The sequence below is a fragment of the Babylonia areolata genome, chromosome 10, assembly GCF_041734735.1.
Source record: "Babylonia areolata isolate BAREFJ2019XMU chromosome 10, ASM4173473v1, whole genome shotgun sequence".
NCBI lineage: Eukaryota > Metazoa > Mollusca > Gastropoda > Neogastropoda > Buccinidae > Babylonia > Babylonia areolata.
In genome coordinates, this window is record NC_134885.1 from 12,722,181 (window position 1) to 12,735,294 (window position 13,114).

The window sequence follows — 13,114 nt, forward strand, 5'->3', positions numbered from 1 at the left end:
TATCATAATCTAATAATGGATTCCTGGAGCGGAATGTAAAATTATCATAATCTAACAATGGATTCCTGGAGCGGAATGTAAAATTATCATAATCTAACAATGGATTCCTGGAGCGGAATGTGAAATTATCATAATCTAATAATGGATTCCTGGAGCGGAATGTAAAATTATCATAATCTAATAATGGATTCCTGGAGCGGAATGTGAAATTATCATAATCTAATAATGGATTCCTCGAGCGGAATGTGAAATTATCATAATCTAATAATGGATTCCTGGAGCGGAATGTAAAATTATCATAATCTAATAATGGATTCCTGGAGCGGAATGTAAAATTATCATAATCTAATAATGGATTCCTGGAGCGGAATGTAAAATTATCATAATCTAATAATGGATTCCTGGAGAGGAATGTAAAATTATCATGATCTAAGAATGGATTCCTGGAGCGGATTGTAAAATTATCATAATCTAACAATGGATTCCTGGAGCGGAATGTAAAATTATCATAATCTAACAATGGATTCCTGGAGCGGAATGTAAAATTATCATAATCCAACAATGGATTCATAGAGAGGAATGTGAAATTATCATAATCTAATAATGGATTCATAGAGGGGAATGTGAAATTATCATAATCTAATAAAGGATTCATAGAGGGAAGTGTGAAATTATCATAATCTAATAATGGATTCATAGAGGGAAGTGTGAAATTATCATAATCTAATAATGGATTCATAGAGGGAAGTGTGAAATTATCATAATATAACAATGGATTCCTGGAGGGAAATGAGAAATTATCAGAATCTAACAATGGATTCCTGGAGGGAAATGTGAAATTATCATAATCTAATAATGGATTCATAGAGGGAAATGAGAAATTATCATAATCTAACAATGGATTCATAGAGAGAAATGTGAAATTATCATAATCTAACAATAGATTCCTGGAGGGAAATGTGAAATTATCATAATCTAATAATGGATTCGTGGAGGGAAATGTAAAATTATCATAATCTAATAATGGATTCATAGAGGGGAGTGTGAAATCATCATAATCTAACAATGGATTCCTGGAGGGCAATGTGAAATTATCATAATCTAACAATGGATTCATAGAAGGGAGTGTGAAATTATCATAATCTAACAATGGATTCCTGGAGGGAAATGTGAAATTATTATCATCTAATAACAGATTCCTGGAGGGAAATGTGAAATTATTATCATCTAATAATGGTGTTTATGAGTTTAATCTGCAGCAGGAGAACACCAGCGGCAGTACAAAGGGAAAATACAGGACAATGGAAACACGGTCAACGCTACTTGAAGAAGCAAAGAAATGTGAACCCGGAGAGGGTGGCGTTGCTGCAGAAGGAACATTTTGAGAGCGCACACACAGGCTCCTTGTGAAAAGGAATAATCATCTCAAGTCCGTTATCTTAATGACGATACTGACAATGAGGAAGATGCAGAGCCATTATTCCACGCCCTTTTCCCAGAAAAAAGAAATACAATACAGCATAAAACGACAAAAATGCTCGTCCCGATCAATTTGCAAAGGAAACGCTAAAAAAAAAAAAAAAAAAAAAAAAAAAAAAAGAAAAAAGTGCAACAATAATGGACTTCTTTAATTCACGTCAGTTATTTCCGAAAGCGGAACATTCAGTTCGGCTTTTTATTCAATGCATTTTCCTCTTTTTTGAGTGTGTTTGTAAATGAGAGGTGGTGAACTCTGATGTCCTGCACTCTTTATTCCGATAACTCGAATACGTATCATTATCGTGATTTCTTTCTTTCTTTTTTTTATATTTTTCATTACAAACACGCTCATCCTTCCGGATCTCACTAATGAAATAACATTTGAAAATCTCAATCCAAACTTTGCATGAACGAAGTAAAGAATGGGATGGAGGTCTTCTTTTTCTTTCCTCCTCCTCCTCCTCATCATCAGGATCAACTCCTTCTTTGGTTCGTTGACTGCAATCGCAGTATACATTTGTTTATTCCCCTAATTTATATACACATGGCTGTGACCTGTTGTACATGTTTATAGGCAACCATACCCCCTCCCCAACCCAACCGTTCCAGCCGTTTTCGGAACCGGCACATGATGGCTTCATTCTGTTTTAATAACCTGCAGTGTTACATGTCTCGACCTCTGCTCGACCCTTTGTGAAGAGAGAGAGAGAGAGAGAGAGAGAGAGAGAGAGAGAGAGAGAACGAGATTTTATTTTCCCAGGGTATTGAGATAAGCATAATGACAAGAATGCTTTTTTTTCCACCCAGCCCTGGGGTACAAAATTAAATGAATAGAAAAAAAAAAGAAAAGAAAAAGAAACGCACAAGAAAAAATAAAGAAAATTAACATCAGAAGAGAGGACGAGAGAGAGACACAGAGAGAGAGCCGGAGAGAATGAACGTGAATAAGACTGTAAGAGTGAGAGAGAAAGAAAGGAAGAGAGAGAGACAAGACAAGACAAGACAAGAGAAATTTCTTTATTTCGAGGATAACAGATAAGCACTGGTGTGCTTTTTTAAAATCCAGTCCCCACACTGAATAGGGTCTACACTACACAATAGCATACTAAATAAAAATCAAAGCATGATGTTAACAGAAATACATGAGAGAGGGGGGGGGGGGGGGGGGTCTCACATACGCATACACACACAAACACAGACATGCGCATACAAGCAAAAGCATGGTGTTAGTAAAATACATAGGAAAAAAAAAGAACAAAATGAAAGAAACACACACACACCACACACCACCACCACACACCACACTTGGGGCGGAGGGTGAAGGAGGTTCTCAGTCAACAGTACACAAGTGACAAACAGTATCAATAAAAAGAGCAATTTACTTAACACTTTATGGCATAACGTGGGAAAGGTAATGCATTTTGATGGAGGTTAGGCAATGGTGCTATTTCACTGTTTCTGGGAGTCAGTTCCATAGGGTGGCCGTCTCAGTAAACCAGACTGGATTTGAACAAGTCAGTTCTTAGGATTGGGAGATGGACTTCTGGGAGGTTCCTTGATGAGAGAATGAGGGTGTGATGGTGTTACAGCGAGCAAGCGAGTCAGCGAGGGAAACTGAGAGAGATATGGATAGAATGGAAGTGAATGAGAGTGCAAGAGCGAGAGGGAAAGAAAGAGAGAGAGAGACAGAGAAAGAGACAAGTTTCACTTCAGCAAATGAATGGCCTGACTTGAGCAGAATGAAACACACAGTCAAACACATCCAACAGTCAAAAACACAAATAAGACATACTGAAAATGGGAGAGACACTTACAATGAAAAACAAACGTTTCAGTTTTCAAGGAGGTGTGAAAACGTGTGGACTGAGCCATACACTCTACATCACATCAGCTGCGAACAACCAGGACAACAAACAAACTATACAGAACATCATTATCAGATGGGGAGATTACATGTAGGGTGGATGAGGGTGGTGTTGGAGAAGGGTGGTGGTGGCAGAGGACGGATAGAAAGGAAGGGGCGTGGCTCAGATGTTAGTCATTATCACCTAGTTCCTAGCTTCCGCCACGTGTGTCACGAGAACTACCCCCCCCCCCCCACACACACACACACACACAGGGGACGGGAGGTAGGAAGAGGGGGCTGAGGTTGGGTGAGGGTGGGGGTTGAATGTGAGCAGGGGGAGACGGATCAAAGTTTGTTTATCGCCATCACCATAATCATGTGTGTGTGTGTGTGTGTGTGTGTGTGTGTGTGTGTGTGTGTGTGTGTGTGTGTGTGTGTGTGAGAGTGAGAGTGTGTGTTTGCGTACGTGTGTGTGCGCGTGTGCGTGTGTGTATGTGTGTTTGCGAACGCGCGCGCGCGCGCGCGTGTGTGTGTGTGTGTGTGTGTGTGCGTGTGTGTGTGTGTGTGTGTGTGTGTGTGTGTGTGTGTGTGTGTTTGCGTACGTGTGTGGGCGTGTGTGTGTGTGTGTGTGTGTGTGTGTGTGTGTGTGAGAGTGAGAGTGTGTGTTTGCGTACGTGTGTGTGCGCGTGTGCGTGTGTGTATGTGTGTTTGCGAACGCGCGCGCGCGCGCGTGTGTGTGTGTGTGTGTGTGTGTGTGTGTGCGTGTGTGTGTGTGTGTGTGTGTGTGTGTGTGTGTGTGTGTGTTTGCGTACGTGTGCGTGCGTGTGTGTGTGTGTGTGTGTGTGTGTGTGTGTTTGCGTACGTGTGTGTAAGTGTGTGTGAGCGTGTGTGTAAGTGTGTGTGTGAGTGTGTGTGTGTGTGCGTGTGTGTATGTGTGTTTGCGAACGTGTGTGTGTGTGTGTGTGTGTGTGTGTTTGCGTACGTGTGTGTGTGTGTGTGTGTGTGTGTGTTCTTAAATGCCCGAGATACACCAAAATAATGTGATTTAATTTTAAGCACCATTGTAACTTCGAATACCACAATCGATTTATCGCCCTTTTAAAAAAGCATGCTTAACTCACTCAGTACAGCCATTCCTCTCTTATCCTGTGCACAGACCCCTCGGATGTCCAGTGGGTGTCTGGATGACCCAACCTTTAGCTTCCGTCGTCAGAATTATGGTATTCTTTGTCAACATTCACGTCTTCAGTATAAGAGCCTTCCGCTTGCAATATTTTGATGATAGTAATTGGGGTGAAACGCTGTTGACGTCGTCTCTTTCGCCGTTCGTATGGAGAGAGTTAAATTAAAAATTTTGAACGTCATTTGTGGATCCGCGATAGTGCAGTGACTTGGACTATTTCTTCCCACCCGGACATGCCGGGTTCAAAGCTGCGCTCAGTCTTTTTTTTATTATTATTTTATTCATCCTTTATTGTTTTAACCCGAAGCTTTATAATTGCAAATACAATTAACAATTAAATTGACTATTTATTAAAAAAAAAAAAAAAAAAAAAAAATTAAGTGTATCACAAGTGAGTCTTGAAGGCCTTGCCTCTCTTGTTTTATGTTTTGATATTTTTCTCCCTCCCCCCTCCCTCTATCTTTCTGTCTACCCAGGCTGGCACGATTTTGACGCCACCATTGATGTGCATACATTACATTTTGTTATGGATGTGATGTGCTTGTCTTTCCATGTACACCCATTCATCAGGGGGCTATGACCTAATAAAGAAGAAATTGGTCTCATTATTCGCATTCCCATTCTCTCTCTCCCCATCCTAGGGAGCCGTATTCAAGAGACCATCGTGCCTGTGGTTAAATGTGTACCTGCGGGTAATCCGCCTGAGGCACGGCAAACTGCCCGAGGGTTAGCAATATCCGGTATTCAGGAACACAAAAACCTACCTGTGGTTCTACAAACCTGATGGACTTCTTGAAAGAAGTGAACATTTTTAATCAGATTTTGAAGGTTTTAAACTATGGAAGGTTCTTTAAACTTTGAGTGGAAAGCTTAAAGCGGTGACTTGGTGTTTTTTTTGTTTGTTTGTTGTTTTTGTTGTTGTTTTGGTTTTGTTGTTTTTGTTGTTGTTGTTGTTGTTGTTTTGTTTTGTTTTTGTTGTTGTTGTTGTTTTTTTTGTTTTTGTTGTTGTTTTTTTGTGGGTAAAGGGTGGAGATTTTTCAGATCTCCCAGGTCAACGTACCTGCAGACCTGCAAGTGCTTGAACCCCCGTCGTGTGTATACTGCACAAAAAGATCAAAATTTTAATACGCACGTTAAAGATCATGTAATCCATGTCAGCGTTTGGTAGGTTATGGAAACAAGAACATACCCAGCATGCACACACCCGCCTACATGGCGGGGTAAATGAAATGTTAAATGTTACATGTTTGTCTGAGTGGGTATGTGTGCGTGCCTGAAATCTGACTGAATGACACAGGAAACGAATGCCGAGCGCCCAATGGCAGCCGTCAGTCGGCTCTGCCCAGGTAGGCAGCCTGTTGTGGAAATGACCCCGTATTTGTAAAGCGCTTAAAGCTTAGATTCCGACCTAGGATAGGTGCTACATAAGTATCTATATCAACCAACCAATCAATCAAACATAGCCGATAGAAATTTTGTTTCAGTTTGTAGAATAACGCATTCACTTAGAATAACAATTGTACTCTCATAAAATGTACTCTTTGCAAATCCATTGTATTCCAATGGTCAGGGTTGCTTTATATCACATTAATTACTGATAAAATCAACATAACCAGCCATAAGAGTATTTCTATTATCACTGATATTTTACAATAAATTACAACTACTGAATATATTTTCCAGCAGATATAACATTGTAACATTTGTAAAGTAACAATTCTCTCAAACTATTACACACAAAATGATGAGGTCTTCACATAGCCACACATGCAATGACAATCTCACTCTGAATATCTAGTTCATTACATGCACATTTAATGGAATCGAAATTATGTCCTTTTTGATGAAGCAATTTAATTTAAATTACCAAAAAGACAACTATGACCCAAGCAAACTATCCACGGTTTGCTCCATAACTATATAACAATATATTTTCTGTACAACAGAATGATATTTCTATCAAGACACACTACCAGTGTATCCCAGAATATATATATTATAATAAAGTACAAAAAATAATTATCATTCCTAATACACACCACAATCAATACCCTTACATCGATGTGCATACGAAGATTTACAATTCATTTTTTTCCTTATTTTTTATTATGCATTTCCACCAACTTTGATAATATTTAGAATAATGCCTTATAATTATATCGTTTCAATCAATGAAACTGATACTATATACCATGCAAGTTCTGCAACACATTATTCATTAATCGAAAATTTTTTTTATTGCCGCCCTATTGAAATCATTTTATCTATTTTATGGCTCTGCTTTGGCTCAAAGATCGATCGTTTCTGATCACGAACCCAGAAACAATAATTCATTAATCATCATGAATTGCATGGATCATGCCTAGATATAGTTTACTTTCTGATGATCGGCGATCTTTGTCCTTATCATTCTTTTAACTAAAAATATGATTATCCTACTTTGTTCAGAAACACTTAACTGACTCGCCAAGCGGTCGTTGCAACGCAGAGCGTTTGGTCTCATAGTAACTTAAATTACACGGATTAAACAGACAAATGTCGTGACCTCAAGAACACTTCCGGACTCGGACAGATACTTCGTCTGCTCTGGGTATAGGTTTTCAATAATTGCTTAAAAGTTTCCATAGGCATCTATATATTATTTTTCAACACATGGTAACAGTCCACAAAGTGGAAATATTTTTTTTGGAATTGTTATAGTAATATCGTTTCATACATGCACAAAAATAGCCAGTAAAATAGGTGTAATAATTTAGGATGCTAAAGTTGGACTTGACCGATTCGGGAAATGATTCTCTTCAGTTACGTCATTTATATCCTCATTACTATCCAGTCTGTAGTTGGAGAAGTGGTGTCTGTAACAAAACAAAGGAATAAATTATAGTTGCTGTGAAACACGGTGTAGCAGACGTCATTCATTTCGGGAATGCTGTCCAAAAGGGCGGTCACTCAGGACTGCAGATTGGTGTGTGTCCATCGAGATCGATGATGACCATCGTTGTCATCCAGCTGGGGGATGGGGGGAGGGTGGTGGTGGGGTGGGGGGGAGGATGCTCATGAATCTATCTGTGAATGCGCAGATGGCTGAATAGTCCAATCTGTGCACGAAATGTTCGCTGACATTTGGGGCAGACAAAGACAGGCATACCATTGTCAGGGAGCTTGTTTGCCCGTGACTTTCTGGCCTGCCTCTTCTGAACAGCTGCAGCAGTCCTGTTGGCCTCACACAACTTGGCGCCTTTGTGCACAGCAGCACGCCATTTGTCACGGTCCACTGCAGATTCCTCCCAGGAGTCAGGGTTGATATCAAACGCTTTCAGAGAGACTTTCAGAGTATCTCTGAAGCGCTTCTTCTGACCTCCGTGTGATCTCTTCCCTTGTTGCAGCTCGCCATAGAAGAGCCTTTTGGGCAGCCGATGGTCTGGCATGCGCGCCACGTGTCCAGCCCAGCGAAGCTGGGACTGCATCAGGATGGTGAAGATGCTGGGAAGGGTGGCTTTTGCGAGCACCTCTGTGTCTGGGGTCTTGTCTTGCCACTTGATGTTCAGTAGCTTCCTGAGGCATGTTGTGTGGAAGTGGTTCAGCTTCTTGGCATGTCGTTGGTACACTGTCCAAGTTTCGCAGGCGTACAGTAGTGTGGGGAGAACTACTGCTCTGTAGACCTTTAGCTTGGTCTCAAGACTAATGCCTCTTCTGTTCCAGACATTTGCACTAAGTCTACCAAAAGTTGCACTTGCTCTTGCAATCCTGACGTTCACTTCATCGTCGATGGTCGCATTTCGTGACAGTGTGCTGCCAAGGTATGTGAACCGCTCCACCGCACTGAGTCTCTGACCGTTGACTGTGATGTTGGGCTCAACGTAGGGTTTCCCTGGGGCTGGCTGATGGAGAACTTCAGTTTTCCTCGTGCTGATGGTAAGGCCGAAGTTCCTGCTGGCAGTGGCAAACTTGTCAACGCTGAGTTGCATGTCAGCTTCAGATCCAGCGTTGAGGGCACAATCATCAGCAAACAAAAAGTCTCTGATGATGTCTGTCATGACCTTCGTTTTTGCTTGAAGCCTTCTGAGGTTAAACAACTTACCATCTGTTCGGTACTTTAGGCCGATTCCAACATCGCCATCTCTGAAGGCATCAGTAAGCATTGCAGAGAACATGAGGCTGAACAGCGTTGGAGCCAGGACGCAGCCTTGCTTGACACCATTTGTGACAGCAAAAGGAGCAGATGTTTCGCCTTTGTCCTGGACTCGAGCCTGCATGCCTTCATGGAATTGGCTGACCAAGGAAATAAATTTCCGAGGGCATCCATACTTGGCCATGATCTTCCACAGTCCCTCTCTACTCACGGTGTCGAAGGCCTTAGTGAGGTCGACATAGGTGGAGAACAGAGCAGCATTTTGCTCCTGACATTTCTCTTGCAGCTGCCTTGCAGCAAACACCATGTCGGTGGTTCCGCGCTCTTTCCGGAATCCACATTGGCTCTCAGGCAAATGACCTTGGTCAAGGTGTGCTGTGAGGCGGTTTAGTAGGATCCTGGCAAGTATCTTGCCTGCGATGGAGAGCAAGGAAATGCCCCGATGGTTATCACAGGCTTGCCGGTTCCCCTTTCGCTTGTACAAGTGAATGATAGATGCATCTTTGAAATCCTGGGGGATCGTCTCTTCTTTCCACATGAGTGAGTACAGCTGATGGAGCTTCTCAGTCAGCACAGTGCCTCCATCCTTGTAGACCTCTGCTGGTATGGAGTCTGAGCCAGGTGCTTTGCCACTGGATAGCAGACGGATTCCTTTCTGGGTCTCAAGAAGTGTTGGCGGATCGTCCAGTGCTTCGTTGATGGGGACTTGTGGGAGACGGTCTATGGCTTCATCATTTATGGAGGAAGGGCGATTTAAGACACTGTTGAAGTGCTCAGCCCAGCGTTCGAGAATTTTCTCCTTCTCGGTGATCAAGGTATTCCCATCTGCACTGAGGAGGGGGGATGATCCTGAGGATGTGGGGCCGTAGACTTCTTTTAAGGCATCATAGAACCTCTTCATATCGTGCCTGTCAGCATATCCCTGGATCTCATCAGCTTTGTCACTCAGCCACTTATCCTGCATCTGGCGTAACTTTTGCTGAACAGTCCTGCGGATGGCATCGTACACATCCTTTTTTGATGTGGACTTTGGGTTGCTCAGGTAGGCTTGATGCAGACGGCGTTTCTCATCCAGAAGCTGCTTGATTTCATCACAGTTTTCATCAAACCAGTCTTTGTGCTTTCTGGACATGGGTCCCAGGGTCTCTGAAGCTGTACTATAGATCAGCTCACGCAGGGTCCTCCAGTCAGTCTCCACATTCTGGTTGTCCAGAGAGGCGGATTCCAGACGATCTTCCAGCAGCTCCACAAAGGACTGTTTGATGGTGATGTTTTTCAGCTTAGCGATGTTGAGCCGTTTTGGAGCCTTCTGGCCTTGGGGGCGTCTCTTGGGCTGGATTCGAATATTCAGCTTCGAGACTACAAGGCGATGGTCTGTCCAACACTCGGCGCCACACATGGTCTTTGTTACACGTACATCTTGCCTATCCCTTTTCCTGACGATGACATAATCGATGAGATGCCAATGCTTTGAGCGAGGGTGCATCCATGACGTCCTGTTACGGGTAGGAAGGCAGAAAACTGTGTTGGTTATCAGCAGTTCGTGCTCTGCACAGGTCTGAAGCAAAAGCAATCCATTTGGGTTGCAGTGGCCCACACCATGCTTTCCAATCACTCCATCCCAGGAGATGTAGTCAGAGCCAACTCTAGCATTGAAGTCCCCAAGAATGATGAGCTTGTCTGCTTTAGGGATAGCAGCAATGACAGAGTGAAGGTCCTCGTAGAACTTCGCCTTCACTTCATCCGGGTTGGTCATGGTTGGGGCGTAGGCACTGACAATGGTGAGGTGCTTCTGGCCAGATGCCAGTGGGAGTTTCATGGTCATAAGCCTATCGTTGACTCCCTTTGGGATTCCAGCTAGCTTGCTGACAAGTGCTGTTTTTACTGCAAAACCAACGCCAGCCTCACGTCGCTCTTCGCTTCCTCGTCCACTCCAGAAGAATGTGTAACCAGATCCCCGTTCACAGAGCTCGCCTTCACCTGCAAGCCGAGTCTCACTCAAGGCTGCGATGTCAATGTTGTATCTGGCGAGTTCGGATGCAACTAGTGCCGTTCTCCTTTGGGGTCTGTCCGCGTTATCTCTGTCCAGGAGAGTCCTTATGTTCCAAGCACCAATGGTGAGAGGAACGATCCTTGTTTTTTTCTTTTCTTTCTTGTTGTTTCGACCGCTGATGTAGGGTCCCCGCCAGCCGCGGTATGCTGGCCAGGGTGATATGGAGCAGGCAATTTTTAGGGCACCTTTTCTAGCCCCTTCCTCATGCCAGGGAGGTGAGCAGTGCATTCCTAAAGAGGGCTGCTCAGACGCTCAGACGGCTGCCGAGCTCCATCGCTGCTCCTGTCGACGAAGAACGACCCTATGGCCTGAGCCGCCTGTGTGCAGGTCTGCAACTGCGACTGCCAGTGTACCCACACCTGTCGTTTCGTCGCTCGCCTGTCGCCACAGGACTTGGGGGTGATGAAATGATGAAGGATGAAAGGTCATTTTGGATGACTGATGACTTGCGCGATGAGTTTGTTTAAAGTGAAGAGGAGTTGCGCAACGTCAACCTCACTCTCTCGTCCGGGTCCACCAATTTCCAGTGGCAAGACTAAGTCGAGACGACTGGAGGATGAGCACGGATGCAGTGGATGACCAAGATATCCTTTCGGTGTCTCATCTTGCTCTCTGCACTCCACAGTGCGTTGCTGTAACCGCCTTCCTCTCCGTTGAACCGATAGGTTTCTTCCGCAGATACTGCCGGATCCAGACTTCGCATGCATGGGTAGACACACCCCGGGGGCCAACTGCGTGTGGCATGCACACAGCACAGTGGAGCTAGATGGCCGTCGGTGGCTCTCCTGAGCCAACGCCCTTTTATGGATCTCCATAAGGGTGTCTAGCCACCCGCCTCACCAGTCCCAGAAGGGAGCGGTGGGAGTGCCGGTTTAGTCGCCGGCAGATTAACGTCTGACTGACTACAACAAGACTCATATAAGATCTCGAGGCTCTTCAGCAAATCAACCAGACACCCCGAACATCAACTCCAGTCCACACCAACCACCTGCGTGAGCGGCAACCTCCCCTTTCACGCCAACGAACCTTCAGAGGGCTACACAGCTGGTCGAGAGACGCTCACGAAGTACACGGCGGACTGAGCTGAGCCGGCACACACACACACTAACGGTCAGTGTCCAGATAGATTCTGCCTGCACTATGCTATCATTATATCGGGGAAATATCTCGCATATTCCCTAAGGTGTACGTCGGCTAGGGTTATCCTGACACTTCAGTAGGGCTTATGGCACTTTATAGTTTTTATGTTCATTGTAAAAACGAGAGACAATAAAGTGGTTACGCTTACAGACACGGGCATCGCGGGCCTTTCTGTTGTAGCTTCGAACTGAGCCAAAAAATAAAGTCGGAATAGTTTTCTCATATCAGAAAATGTACTTTTTGTCAACTGCTACGTCATACTAAAAACTATTGTTCCAGCAAGACTCGTCGATGCCGCAGACAAGGACAGTCGTCACATTCTCGAGACAAATGTACTGGTGGTGTAAGGTTTTGTTTGAACTGCAAAGGAGACCATTCATCTGCTCTCCACGGATGTCCGGCAAAAATCAGCTGCTCTCCACGGATGTCCGGCAAAAATCATCGCAAGAGAAGGGAACAAAACTGAAATCTCAAACATAGATTCTATTTCAAGAAGCACTTCGACAGGCAAAGCTGAGGCCGACCCAAAGTGTGTTCGAAAACAAGAAATGATATGCAGAAGTTGTTAAAGCTAATCATAAACTTTGCACCAAGCCTACACAAACTAATGTAGATTATGATAGTGCATCATCTCAAACTGAAGTCATCAATAAAAGGTCAGTGTTGAAATATGAATTTGGTAATTACATGGTTAAATCATCAGAACAGAAATCATCCGGTCTACATGATCTTCACGTGTCATTTGGCCTTTACAACAACCACCTACTGCTGTCTTCAGAGGAGACATCACCTGTTTTACAAGATGACCAGCTGACATTGTCATCAGAGGAGATATCACCAGTTGAACATAATGTGTACCTGATATCGTCATCAGAGGAGATATCACCAGTTGAACATGTGTACCTGATATCGTCATCAGAAGAGATATCACCAGTTGAACATGATGTGAACCTGATATCGTCATCAGAGGAGATATCACCAGTTGAACATGATGTGTACCTGATATCGTCATCAGAGGAGATATCACCAGTTGAACATGATGTGTACCAGATAGTCATCAGAGGAGATATCACCAGTTGAACATGATGTGTACCTGATATCGTCATCAGAGGAGATATCACCAGTTGAACATGATGTGTACCTGATATCGTCATCAGAGGAGATATCACCAGTTGAACATGATGTGTACCTGATATCGTCATCAGAGGAGATATCACCAGTTGAACATGATGTGTACCTGATATCGTCATCAGAGGAGATATCACCAGTTGAACATGATGT